The sequence below is a fragment of the Rhinatrema bivittatum genome, chromosome 7 (assembly GCF_901001135.1).
Source record: "Rhinatrema bivittatum chromosome 7, aRhiBiv1.1, whole genome shotgun sequence".
NCBI classification, from domain to species: Eukaryota; Metazoa; Chordata; class Amphibia; order Gymnophiona; family Rhinatrematidae; genus Rhinatrema; species Rhinatrema bivittatum.
Window position 1 is genome coordinate 109909596 of NC_042621.1, and position 14817 is coordinate 109924412.

At 44.1% G+C, this 14817-nt stretch overlaps 1 protein-coding gene across 6 annotated transcripts in view; it reads left to right on the plus strand.

Annotated features, from left to right (window-relative positions):
• DOK4 (docking protein 4) overlaps positions 1 to 14817 on the plus strand; it is a 186884-nt gene that overhangs the window by 15720 nt on the left and 156347 nt on the right. For 5 of the 6 annotated variants that reach the window (XR_003857752.1, XR_003857753.1, XM_029608929.1 and 2 more), the window contains exon 2: positions 3040 to 3082. The exons of the other annotated variant lie outside the window; for it this stretch is intronic. The gene's annotated coding sequence lies outside the window, so the exon portion shown is untranslated. The remainder of the gene's footprint in view (positions 1 to 3039; positions 3083 to 14817) is intronic. 6 annotated transcript variants of the gene reach the window in all.

Genomic DNA, 14817 nt, shown 5'->3' on the forward strand with positions numbered 1-14817 from the left:
ACGAGTGAGGTTATCAAATTTGCGGATGACACAAAATTATGCAGAGTAGTTAAATCTCAAGTGGATTGTGATAAATTGCAGGACGACCTTGCAAGACTGGATGATTGGGCTTCCAAATGTCAGATGAAATTTAACATGGACAAGTGCAAGGTGTTGCATATAGGGAAAAATAACCCTTGCTGTAGTTATACAATGTTAGGTTCTATCTTTGGAGTTACCACCCAGCAAAGAAATCTAGGCGTCATAGTGGATGATACATTGAAATCGTTGGCTCAGTGTGCTGTGGCAATCAAAAAAGCAAACAGAATGTTAGGAAATATTAAGATGGGACAAAATAAGTGGCATGGACGGCTAGAGATGTGAATCAGTACCGGACTCGTTTCCAGTATCGGATTCGTCGAACCGCGGGAAATCTTCGTTTTCCACGGTTCTGAACGTTTTTTTTTCCAGCTGTCCCAAGCCGAAAAAAACCCAACCCCACCCGACCCTTTAAATCGAATTATTTAGAATCCCCCCCTCCAGACCCCCCCCCCAAACTTTTCTAAAGTACCTGGTGGTCCAGCGGGAGTCCCGGGAGTGATCTCCTGCTCTTGGGCTGTCAGCTGCCAGTAAACAAAATGGCGCCAATGGCCCTTTGCCCTTACCATGTGACAGGGGCTATCGGTGCCATTGGCCAGCCCCTGTCACATGGTAGGAGCAATGGACGGCCAGCGCCATCTTAAAAAATGGTGCGGGCCATTCAAATCCCTATGGCCCTATGAGGTAAGGTTAAGGAAGTTAGGGCTCTTCAGTTTGGAGAAGAGGCAATTGAGGGAGGGGGGTATGATAGAAGTCCACGAAATCATGAAAGGACTTGAACAAGTTAGTATAAATCGGTTATTTACTCTCTCAGATAATAGCTTGAGATTTATTTAATGTTTGGGTACTTGCCAGGTTCTTGTGGCCTGGTTTGGCCTCTGTTGGAAACAGGATGCTGGGCTTGATGGACCCTTGGTCTGACCCAGCATGGCAATTTCTTATGTTCTTATGATCCAGGTCAGGAAAAAGAGAATAGTGAGGCACACAAAGCTGTTTCAAAGATAAAACATCTGATTCTGTCATCTAAGTCTTGGCTAAAATAAAAAAGATCTCATGAAACATTTCTCAGCAAATCTAAAATTACATGAATTTTCTTCCTTGTTGCCCAACCATTTACTATCAAAACCGATAAACACATGGAGGGTGCAGTAGAAAAAACATGTAAGAAAGGAACCTGAACTATTTATTTATTTATTTATTTATTTAAAGGCTTTTATATACCGGAGTTCATGCACTTGTGCATACCACTTCGGTTTACACAGAACAAGGAACAGAAAATTACATCAAACAGATTGAACAATTAAACAAATATACAATTACATCCAACAATTGGGTATAAATAACATGGCTAACTTAGTAGGAACTTAGAGTTTGAGGTAAAGGAGAGAAATAGTACCAAGTGGTAACAGAACAATGTTAATGGCTAAATAATAAATATAAATAGTAAATACAAATTCTTATAATAAATACAGATGCTTACAGATTACAGTCTTCATGAAAAGTTTTCAGATTACAGAAGTTTACAGATTACAGTCTTCATGAAAAGTTACTAGCCCCCTTTCACAAGGATATACGAACAGAGAGGCAGCAGGGATGTAGTGACCCTGCCCAAGTGATAAAGATATAATAATCGGTTATACTAAATCAATTAAACCTCCAACAAGCCTTCCTTCCTAACATACAGGCCGATTCAGTAAAGTCCATGGGAGACCGGGCGAACGGCCACTCACTGGTGCGTGCGATTCAGTATTTAAATTAGGCCCGGCGGTAAAAACTGGCAAAAGGAGGCGCTAGGGACACTAGCGCGTCCCTAGCACCTCTTTTTGACAGGAGTGGCGGCTGTCAGCGGGTTTGACAGCTGACGCTCAATTTTGTTGGCATCGGTTCTCGAGCCCGCTGACAGCCACGGGCTCGGAAACCAGACACCGCCAAAATTGAGCGTCTGGAAGTCGGCCGGCGGCTGTTGGGTCGAAAACCAATTTTTTAAAACTTTTTTAAAAACTTTTTTTACTCTTTGGGACCTCCGACTTAATATCGCCATGATATTAAGTCGGAGGGTGCACAGAAGAAATTCCCGGTGCCAGAAGAAATTAGCGCCTACCTTTGGGTAGGCGCTAATTTCTGAAAGTAAAATGTGCAGCTTGGCTGCACATTTTACTTTCTGAATCACGCGTGAATACCTAATAGGGCCATCAACATGCATTTGCATGTTGAGGGTGCTATTAGGTTCGGCAGGTTGGATGCGCGTTTTCCACCCCTTACTGAATAAGGGGTAAGGGAAAACGCGCGTCCAATAGCAGTGCGCGTCCGTCAGAGCGCACTGTACTGTATCGGCCTGATAGGTTGGAAACCTCCCACAGACATAAAATATGAGATAGCACTCAAAATGACACACAAAGGAGCTGGCTAGAGAGTAACCCAGCACTGGGAACCAGCAGAGCTCAGGCAAATCACAAAAACAATCCTCGGATGGTAAGCAGGAGAGAAGCCAGATGATAATGGCAGAAGTTAAAATATGTATATATTTGGTGGCAAGCGAATACCTGCAATGCATTGAAAGCATGAACCTTTCCTGCTTATTTTATAAATATATGTACATATATTTTATGTGTAAAAAAAAAATTTGCTCATGTAAAACCCTGAAATCGGTATATTTTAAAACATGCATGCGTAATTGAAATCACCAGTTTGCCAATACCTCCATCAGTTCACCAAGTCCTTCTTCAGGTTATCAAGACCCTCCTCGTTCTTCACCCTGAAGTCTTCCCAGTTCGCCCAGACCTTCCATCGGGCTATGTGATGGACAGATTTCCATGAGCACTGCCCTAGGGCAAATCATCCTGGGGGGAGGGGATATTATTATCTATAAAAGATCAATGGCATGTAAACTATATAGCTAGTTTGATATGGACTGTGAAGGATTAATAGCGAGTTTTGAGATCTTGCCTATTTGTCTTTTAGATCGTCGCCCCTGGGCAGAGTGTCATGCTTTCTACGATGGCAGGTATGTTAGTAGAATTGTATCTGTTAATAAAAAAATGATTTGTGATTAGGGTTTTCAATAGTAAGTACTTTTGATTTCACCTGTAATATCCTTATTAGAGGTGATGCAGATGAACAGTTTTGCCACCCACAAGGCAGGGCACTTACTAGATTTATTGTTTGTCCCAGATTGTTGGATAAATATTAAATATGGGTTGCATTAGTGATATTCAAGAGCACAAAATATCCTGGGCTGGCCGTGATTTATTACATTGTAATTAGGATTTAAGCGTTTCTCAATGTATTGACTGTAGAAAATTGAGGCGCTCAATAGGTGTTGATACATTTGAAACTCAATATCTAATGGATCATTCCCTGCCAGATATTGATAATATAGAAACATTAGTGGGGTACTTTTATGATTCTTTGCCTCAAACATTGGATAAGGTAGCACCTGAGCAATGAGTGAGCAAGTTAGTTAGTTAATAAGTTCCAAAAGTTGGAATATTAATAAATACAAAAAATATGATAAAATCACTTTTCTTCCATCTAAGAATCAAAGTGATGCACTATAATATTAAGAATAATCAAAAGCATGCACAAAAACAGACATACTTAGAGGTAACAACAGTTAAAACATACAGTAAAATTGGAAACAAAGGTACCTAAAAAATTAACCACAATTAAGTCATGACAATACAAGACATAATTAAAAAATAGCCAAATAACAATAAAAAGTTAAAATCAAAGATTAATACATATTAAGATAATAACAGCCAAACAGAAACCTTTACAGCAACAGAACTAAACATCATGGGCTCAATATTCAGCCATATCCGGTGAAGTTGCAAGGGATGAATATCCACGCACAAATGGCCACTTAGAGGGATAAGTTACACCTGGCTAAGTCAGACCAGCTCTATGGCCGGTCTGACCTTTCTGATTAACTTCACCGGCTAAGTAGCGCCACCTTGATCCGCCCATTGCCCGCCCATTTATTTTCTGCTGCTAAAACGTAGCCGGATATACCCGGATATTCAGCGGCCCACTAGCTCACAAGATAAGATCTACTTATCTGTCTATTGAGCACTGAACGTGCTTTGAATGTGCCACCCCATCAGCTTCACCAAAAAGACAAGTTTGAAGGCCCTTCCTAGATTTACTGTAGTCTTTCTTGAGCTGTAACGCAAGAGGGAGGGAGCTCCAAAAGGCTGTTGCTTTCTTCTTTTTGTTTTGTTTTTTTTCAAATCCTATACGTATCTCAAACAGAAGGAGTCTTTAAAAGCTCCTGCCATGAAGAGCGCAAGCTACTAGAAGGCGCATAAAGAGTTAGCAGCTTGGCAAGATAAACTGCAACACCAGACTGAAAGGCTTTAACAACAAGACAACCCATTATAAATTGGACACTAAAAGAGAGGAGCGGACAGGGAAGATTCTGCAGTAATGGAGTCACTTGGTCATGCTTCCTTTTCCAATAAATTAGCTTCACTGCCGTATTTTGGACTAATTGAAGTCGAAGAACAGCACGAGAAGAAAGACAGTGCTACAAAGTATTACAGTAATCCAAGCGTTTATTATGAAATAGAGAGCTTTTTAAATCAGCAATGCCCAAAAATGTGAATATGATGCAGAAATAAATAGGAATTCTGAACTAATATGGACATTTGTGCTTCAGATGTCATCTGGGAGTTAGATTTAACTCCCAAGTAGAAATAACAGTTTTGAGTTGAATCTGAGAACCAGCAATACAAGGAAATGGAGACTCAGAAGTATCTGCTTTATTGGCAAACCAGATATCCTTTGAATTTTGGGGATTTAGTTTGAGCTTGAATGAATAAAGCCAATTGGCCATGTCAGAAAAACAAGCACCTTAGTTATACTAATGCGTTATTAGCACATAAGAGGTTGTGTGGTGTAGAACACCAGTATGAATCTGAGAAGAAAAAAAGAAAATAAATGTGTATTAATGCAGGATAGGAAGTTACTTACCCAAACAAAGAAATCTTGTTTCTCTCATAAAATGCATAAATTCCATAAACAGCAAGAGCTGCTCTGGATTGCTAAACAATTGCTTGAGAAATCTGCATCTCATGAACCTTTGAGTTCTATGAACTGCAATTTAGCAGACTATTTTAGTGCTAAAATTGGGTCCCTTCATAACGTTATTGATTCCAGTAATGGACAAAAGATGGCTGAAACTCAGTCTAGTCCCAACCCTGAGATATGTTGCCAATCTTTTCACTGGGTGACAAAACTGGAGGTGGTGTCATTACTGTCTTCTGTTAAGTCTTTGACAGCGCCTCTTCACCCGTGTCAGTGTCGAAAGGAAACTTTTATTGATATGATAGTTGGGATTATGAATTTTTCATTGACAAAGGGTATATCAACAACTCTTAAACAAGCCTACAGTCGCCTACTGACACAGAGCCATGCCCTGGTGGTAACTGGCTTAATGATTTATCGACCAATTTCAAATTTGCCTTCAGTAGCCAAGATGTTGGAAAAATGTTGTTGCGAACCTGCCTGCGAGGAACATGAGCAGGCTTCTCACCTCTCGCGGCCAGTCGGGCCGCTGATGCTGACTTCCTCGCGGCGGGCGTGCCGCCATCGCCAGGCTCCTCTCCGGCTGCCGCTGGTCCTGTGCAGTGGGGTCGGGCCACCGGGAGCTTCTCCATGCGGCCGGGTCCTCTGCTGCCGCTCCTGCTTCCCCGACTCAGCTGGGACCGTCCCTGCGGCTGTTCCCAAGAGGCCGGGGTCTTCAGCTAGCAGGGAGGCCATCCCTGCCAGTGCCTGCTGCTGCTCGGGTCCTTGCCCAGCAGTGAGCCCGTTCCTGCCGGTGCCTGCAGCCTTCCTGCTCCATCTTCGCGGCTGGAAGCCGCTCCTGCAGTCTGCCTTCCTCAGCTTCTTGGCATGGCTGCTCCCGCTGCCTACCTGCTTCTCCTCGGGCCTTTCACGTGGCCGAGGATGCCACCAGCGGATCCTGCTCTTCCTCTCCAGCTCCCCTAAGGCGCGGGCGCGCGCCTCTCTCCTGTTCTTCAAGGGCCAGCCAGGTGTGGCCCCCTGCTGACCCCTCCCTGGGCGTTGTCCTCTTCAGCCCTACAAAAGGGCTCAGCGTCCATTCTAGCTTGCCTTCGCAAGGAGTTAGACACTCCTGGGATCCTGCTGGTCTGCGTTCCAGGAGTCGTCCTTGTTCCAGCTCTTCTTCAAGATCCTTTGTTTCCTGTTCTTTGTTGGAGCTCCTCGTCTTGTCCTGATGTCCATGTTCCAGTCCAGATGTCCGCCTGCTGTTCCTGATGTCCGTGATCCAGCCCTGAGGTCTGTCTCCTGATCCTGTACTCTATGTTCCAGTCCAGATGTTTGTTCTCCGTACCTGATGTCCGTGATCCAGACCAGATGTTTCTCCTGATGCTGATGTCCGTGATCCTGTCCAGTTGTCCTGAACCCCTGGTTCCTCATGCCACTCTTCCTGGCGTGCCATGTCGTGGTCCGCGACCAGCCCCATGGGCGGGCTGTGTAGGGCACTTCATGGTACCGTGCCTTCCTCACCTCTGCAGCACAAGCCTCCGGGAGACTTCCGCTTCTGTCTTTATCCTTGGTCTACGGAGTCCCTTGTGCTTGCTCCATTTGTGCCAAAGACTCTGCCAGAACCTGTACCGTCCCAGCGTGGTCCGCGACCAGCCCCACGGGCGGGCTGTGTAGGGCGCGCCTCGGTGCAGGCCTCTACAGCTTCTGAGACATGTTCCTTTTCATTGCTCCACATCTCGTCTAGAGGCTCTTCGAGTCCAGCGTGGTCCGTGACCAGTCCCGCGGGTGGACTGTGTAGGGCGCGCTGCGTCGCAGTCTCAACCCAGTACTTGCTTGAGTCTTCTGAATGCCTTGTACCTCGTTCCTGAGTCTTCTGAATGCCAAGTACCTCGTTCCTGAGTCTTGTCTGTGCATCCAAGTACCTTGTTCCTGAGTCTCGTCTGAATCTTCATGATCCAGTCTTCGCTGCCCTGGACTCCATCCGACCTGCTGCTTCTTGCCATACCCTGCGGCAGGTCCGAAAGGGCTTGGAATGGTCGGAGGACTGTTCATAAGACCACCATTGCGTTGTTGGTCTTCCAAAGCGTGCAGGTCCGGAGGAGGGTCAGTATCTCCAGTCATCTGTCTCCAGTCCAGCCTCGCTCCTGTCCAGCCCATGCTCGGGCATGCCTCGCCTACCGCGGCACCTCTTCGGAGTTCCTCTGGGGTCGAGCCGTGGCCCAAGAACACACATCTCCTGGTAAGCAGAGTTCTTAAATGAAAAGAATATTTTGGGTGATCATCGGGGTGGATTCAGAAGTGAACATAGCACCAAAACCTTGTTGGTTTTGTTGAACAGTTCCTGCTTTGTGAAATGGATACAGAAGCTCAACAATATTAGTTTTGAAGATGTATTAGGAGCTTTTGATGCTCTTAATCTTAAGGTTTTGCAAGATTGGTTGCAAGGATAAGAGTAGGTGGGTAGATGTTACAATGGTTTAGTTCTTTTCTATCAGGACCGGCCCAAAGGCCCAAGTGGTGAGGTAACTTTTCTTGTGTAAAGGTAAAGGAAGTTAAGTCTGGTGTCCTGCAGGATTCAGCCCTTACTGCTGCATTATTCAATGAGTATATGTACCCATTGGGGAACTTATTACAGAAGGCTGGAAAATATATGCAGATGATATCCAGCTTTTTATACCTGTCAGGGATGATTTCAAAATTACATTATTTTGGCTGGAGGAATGTATGACCATGATCCAGAGATGGATGATTAACAAAATGGTTCTTAACTTAAAGAGAACTGAAGTTTATATACGTGGGTTGTTCTGAAGCTCCATCAGGCTGTTAAGAATCACGGCTTGTGGGGCTCCATGAGCCGCCAGACTCACCCCTATGCCACAAGGCTCTCCTGCTCTGGGTCCCTCCTCCTTTTCCTAGGTGTGCGCGCCCTCTACTCAGTACAGGATAAAGGTTCCATGGCGGGAAAATTGAGTCCACGCCTCCTGATGACGTTATTGCCTGCTCCCTCTGAAGAGCAGAAGACACCTCAGCAAAGGGTCTCTTGCATCCTGTATAGTACGTGTTGCTTCTCCACGTTCCTGGTTCCTGTTTCCTCGTCCAGCCTTGCCTTGTCTTCCAGCCCAGCCTGTCCAGCCTTTATTTATTTTACTAATTTATATACCACTTGTCAACGTTTCCAAGCAGTTTATATATTACACTCATAAATTATTATCATAAAAGACATAAAACAGCATCAGTGTCTCCTGAGTGTTCATGTCCACCCTTGACTCATTACTCCGAACCTGATCTTTTGCTTTGACCAGACTATGATTGCCTGCTGCCTGGACCTGTCTATGCTTGTTTGCTGCCCGCCCTGACACTGGCGTCCTCTGACTTCTGTAAGCCTGCTTCTCACTCTGTTTCTAGTGTGTCTCTGGACTCTTAACTGCCACCTCTGCCCTAGGGACCTGCCCAAGTCCTGCCGGCTGCCAGAATCCAAGGGCTCAACCTGCAGAGGAGGCGGCTGGTAAGGGCAAAGCTCCAGACTCTCAATTCAGGGTGCGTTCTTAAGCTGCCGGCATAGGCCTGGGGGGCTCGCCCTGGAAGCTGCATCAACTACACCGCGGCACTAAGGGCTCACACACCCCATATCGGTCACACAGGCTTAAAAGAGAATTAGGCTGAATGGGCATATTTATTCAGCTGTTTTAGAAGTTCACCATCTTTATAATTGAGCCCACTGCAATCTCAGATTAAATCGGTGTTAAAAGTTACATTTTTATCAATAGTTTGGTTAGGAGATTAAGATATGTCCCTTCAGTGGCTGATTTCAGAACCAGAGTACAGGCTCTGGTGTGGCAGTCTGTTCACTATTTAAGGGCTGATATATTGATGCAATTACAGGCCCTTCGACTGATACAAAATGCCGCAGCAAGGCTAATTGTGGGCTGCAGGCGGGAGGGTATATAAGCCCATGTTTAAAAGCTTTTACATTGGCTGCCTATAGCATACAGAGTGGAATTTAAGATATTAGTCTTTGTCTTTAAGGCACTTCAAGATGAAGGCCCAGCAGACTTTAAGGAGCTTTTTACGTACCTATTACTCAACTTGTGATTTGCGTTTGGCAGAAAAGTCATCATCCGTTAACCCCTCATTTGGAGCTTAGACTCCAAGTAACAAAGGAAACGGGCACTTTCAGTAAGGGGTCCCTCAAGAAACTGAAGATGAGTTGGCCGTAGTGCATCATTTGTTTAGGAAAGCATTTTACCGAATGTTGGACCTGAAAAATTTATTTGAATGCTTGCTTTGGTTTTGTTTAATTTCAGTTGCTTTTACTGCTTTAATTATTTATGTTGCATTGTGTACTGAAATGGCTAGATATTGTAATGTTCATGTTTTTAGTGTGATCCGCGGACTATAAATCTTATAAAGAAAGAAATGCATGTTTGATGATTGTGAATGTTCCCATGTTCCACTCAGGGAGCAAGTGGCCCCTGACCTGCAGGTTTTAAATGCTTTTAAGTAAAATAAATCATCTCCTTAACTGCCTCCCTGCCAGTCGTTAGTCACCTTTTATGGCCAGAGGAATTTTGTGGGCTTTTGCAATATAATGTTAAAATGGCGCTAGCATATTCTCCCTTCACGTACACCTAGGCAAACCACAGGTCATTCTTTTTCACGATGCCAAGGACGCAAAATGTTTGTGGCTGTTTTTTCTCATTTATTCACAATTCCTCTGTCACTGGAGCAAATGTGGGGATCTACAGTGTTTTTCAGCAATAATATTCCAGTTCTAATGGTATTTTGGGTGGCATAACTTCGCATGGGAAAAAAACTGTCATTCATCCCCAAATCCCTAACTTTCTCAACTTTCATAAAACAATTTGTGGCAGGATGCTTTATCATAAAGGTGCCGCTCCCACAGGAAGAATTTATGAGTAAGTACTAGGTATTTTGAAAGTAAATTGGGTAAGAACATAAGAACATGCCATACTGGGTCAGACCATGGGGTCCATCAAGCCCAGCATCCTGTTTCCAACAGTGGCCAATCCAAGTCACAAGAACCTGGCAAGTACCCAAAAACTAAGTCTATTCCATGTAACCGTTGCTAATGGCAGTGGCTATTCTCTAAGTGAACTTAATAGCAGGTAATGGACTTCTCCTCCAAGAACTTATCCAATCCTTTTTTAAACACAGCTATACTAACTGCACTAACCACGTCCTCTGGCAACAAATTCCAGAGTTTAATTGTGCCTTGAGTAAAAAAGAACTTTCTCCGATTAGTTTTAAATGTGCCCCATGCTAACTTCATGGAGTGCCCCCTAGTCTTTCTATTATCCGAAAGAGTAAATAACCGATTCACATCTACCCGTTCTAGACCTCTCATAATTTTAAACATCTCTATCATATCCCTCCTCAGCTGTGTCTTCTCCAAGCTGTAAAGTCCTAACCTCTTTAGTCTTTTCTCATAGGGGAGCTGTTCCATTCCCCTTATCATTTTGGTAGCCCTTCTCTGTACCTTCTCCATCGCAATTATATCTTTTTTGAGATGCGGCGACCAGAATTGTACACAGTATTCAAGGTGCGGTCTCACCATGGAGCGATACAGAGGCATTATGACATTTTCCGTTTTATTCACCATTCCCTTTCTAATAATTCCCAACATTCTGTTTGCTTTTTTGACTGCCGCAGCACACTGAACCGACGATTTCAATGTGTTATCCACTATGATGCCTAGATCTCTTTCTTGGGTTGTAGCACCTAATATGGTACCCAACATTGTATAATTATAGCATGGGTTATTTTTCCCTATTTGCATCACCTTGCACTTATCCACATTAAATTTCATCTGCCATTTGGATGCCCAATTTTCTAGTCTCACAAGGTCTTCCTGCAATTTATCACAATCTGCTTGTGATTTAACTTCTCTGAACAATTTTGTGTCATCTGCAAATTTGATTATCTCACTCGTCGTATTTCTTTCCAGATCATTTATAAATATATTGAAAAGTAAGGGTTCCAATACAGATCCCTGAGGCACTCCACTGTCCACTCCCTTCCACTGAGAAAATTGTCCATTTAATCCTACTCTCTGTTTCCTGTCTTTTAGCCAGTTTGCAATCCACAAAAGGACATCGCCACCTATCCCATGACTTTTTACTTTTCCTAGAAGCCTCTTATGAGGAACTTTGTCAAACGCCTTCTGAAAATCCAAATATACTACATCTTCAAGTTCACCTTTATCCACATGTTTATTAACTCCTTCAAAAAAGTGAAGCAGATTTGTGAGGCAAGACTTGCCCTGGGTAAAGCCATTCTGACTTTGTTCCATTAAACCATGTCTTTCTATATGTTCTGTGATTTTGATGTTTAGAACACTTTCCACTATTTTTCCTGGCACTGAAGTCAGGAAAATGTAAGACCGGTTGGTCTGTAGGCTAACCGGTCTGTAGTTTCCCGGATCGCCCCTGGAGCCCTTTTTAAATATTGGGGTTACATTTGCTATCCTCCAGTCTTCAGGTACAATAGATGATTTTAATGATAGTTTACACATTTTTACTAATAGGTCTGAAATTTCATTTTTTAGTTCCTTCAGAACTCTGGGGTGTGTACCATCCGGTCCAGGTGATTTACTACTCTTCAGTTTGTCAATCAGGCCTACCACATCTTCTAGGTTCACCATGATTTGATTCAGTCCATCTGAATCATTACCCATGAAAACCTTCTCCATTACAGGTACCTCCCCAACATCCTCTTCAGTAAACACCGAAGCAAAGAAATCATTTAATCTTTCCGCGATGGCCTTATCTTCTCTAAGTGCCCCTTTAACCCCTCGATCATCTAATGGTCCAACTGACTCCCTCACAGGCTTTCTGCTTCGGATATATTTTAAAACGTTTTTACTGTGAGTTTTTGCCTCTACAGCCAACTTCTTTTCAAATTCTCTCTTAGCCTGTCATATCAATGTCTTACATTTAACTTGCCAACGTTTATGCTTTATCCTATTTTCTTCTGTTGGATCCTTCTTCCAATTTTTGAATGAAGATCTTTTGGCTAAAATAGCTTCTTTCACCTCCCCTTTTAACCATGCCGGTAGTCGTTTAGCCTTCTTTCCACCTTTCTTAATGTGTGGAATACATCTAGACTGTGCTTCTAGAATGGTATTTTTTAACAATGACCACGCCTCTTGGACATTTTTTACTATTGTAGCTGCTCCTTTCAGTTTTTTTTCTAACAATTTTTCTCATTTTATCAAAGTTTCCTTTTTGAAAGTTTAGCACGAGAGCCTTGGATTTGCACACTGTTCCTCATCCAGTCATTTCCCTTCTCCCATCTCCTTTTCCCTGTGGTTACAGTATCTAAGCCAGTGGTTCCCAATCTTTTTTTTTTTTTTTTTTTTTTTTTTTTGCTTCACAGCACATCTGGCACAAAGTTCACTTTATTGTGGCTCATTACCACCTTCACCATCATCACATTCTCTTTTCCTCTCACTCCCATGAACCTGCTGGATTCATAATCACCTTCCCTCTCCCTCTCCCCCCCCCCCCCCCCCCAGGACTAGTACCTTCTCTTCTCTTCTCTTCCCAGTGTCATCAACACCCCCTTTCCTCTACCTCCACTTCCCCTTGCATCATCATCATCAACACCCCTTTCCTCTACCTCCACTTCCCCTAGCATCATCATCATCAACACCCCCTTTCCCCTACCTCCACTTCCCCTAGCATCATCATCAACAACCCCTTCCCTCTACCTCCACTTCCCCTAGCATCATCATCATCAACACCCCCTTCCCTCTACTTCCCCTAGCATCATCATCAACAACAACATACCCCTTCCCTCTACCTCCACTTCCCCTAGCATCATCATCATCCCCTTCCATGTACCTCCACTTCCCCTAGCATCATCATCAACAACAACACACCCCTTCCCTCTACCTCCACTTCCCCTAGCATCATCATCATCCCCTTCCTTCTACCTCCACTTCCCCTAGCATCATCATCATCATCAACACCCCCTTCCCTCTACCTCCACTTCCCCTAGCATCATCAACACCCCCTTCCCTCTACCTCCACTTCCCCTAGCATCATCATCATCATCAACACCCCCTTCCCTCTACCTCCACTTCCCCTAGCATCATCATCATCATCAACACCCCCTTCCCTCTACCTCCACTTCTCCTAGCATCATCATCATCATCAACACCCCCTTCCCTCTACCTCCACTTCCCCTAGCATCATCATCATCCCCTTCCCTCTACCTCCACTTCCCCTAGCATCATCATCATCAACACCAACACCCCCTTCCCTCTATTTCCCCTAGCATCATCATCATCCCCTTCCCTCTACCTCCACTTCCCCTAGCATCATCATCATCATCATCATCATCAACACCCCTTCCCTCTACCTCCCCTTCCCCTAGCATCATCATCATCAACACCCCTTCCCTCTACCTCCACTTCCCCTAGCATCATCAACACCAACACCCCTTCCCTGTACCTCCACTTCCCCTAGCATCATCATCATCAACACCCCTTCCCTCTACCTCCACTTCCCCTAGCATCATCTTCATCAACACCCCCTTCCCTCTACCTCTACTTCCCCTAGCATCATCATCATCATCCTCTTCCTTCCATCCCTTTCCTCCTCCTCTTCCTTCTATCCCTTTCCTTCTTCCATCCCTGACCTGGAACTGGAAGAAATACAAGCAGCACTTACCTGGTGCTGCTTCTTCCTTCTCTTCCAGTTTCCTACTGCAATGTGAACTGCAGGGAACCAGCAGATCTGGCAAGTCTATAGAGCCCTTGCATTTTCTATTGCAGAGGCAAGCGGGAGGGAGGGGGAAGCCCAGAGCAACTGCTCCCTAACCTCCCACCCCCTGCTAACTGGAAGACATCCTGCAGGCCAGGAGGGAAAGAAAAAATGAAACCTGACCTTCAGCTAAGGCACACCAGTTGGGAAACACTGATCTAAGCAATAAATAATCCTGCTACAATTTATTTTTTCTGAAATTAGACAGAATTCCACATTTTAGGTGTGCATGGCACAATTATTTTATCCAAAGTTTGGTATCCACAGTTCCCACTAACCTGAAACATCATCATGGAATACAGTACCCTACACACAATTCAGTTCAAGAGGATATAGATAGAAACACGATGTGTGTCACAATTTTGTGATATATCTCTGGATTTAATAAATTGTGGTTGTGGAAGGATTCTTATTTGTTGTGTTACTGTTTTCCTAAGAAATAACAGGGATTAAGCTCCAGTTTGCTCTGCAAAAGCCTGATGCCTCTTCACATTTTTCCTTTTGTAAGAGGTGACCACACAATATGGCCGCCCAGTAGTTCCTCCTGTCTCCTTTGCACTTCCAGCTCAATTCGAGCCAGTGCTGGCAATCTGGCCACATGAGCCTTCAGACCCAACTAGCCAGGGATTTTGTTCTCCTTGTTTTTAATAGAACCAATCTCCGAATGTTTCTAGTATGATCAGTGCAACAATGATCCTGAGGCTGGGAGCCATGCACTAGGGATGTGCTTTTTGGTTTTCCTGTTTTTGTTCCATTGCATTTTGTGAATGAAATGAAAAATGACCAAAATTTTGTTTGTGTTTCATTTCCAAAACAAACTGTTGTCCACCACTGCCAAACTGAAACAGTTCCCATCCCCCCACCCCTAGCTTGCCTTATACAGGGAGGACAAGGTTTAACTCTTGGAGATCAGCATAGTCATTCAGTTCAACCCCTTGGGAAGAAA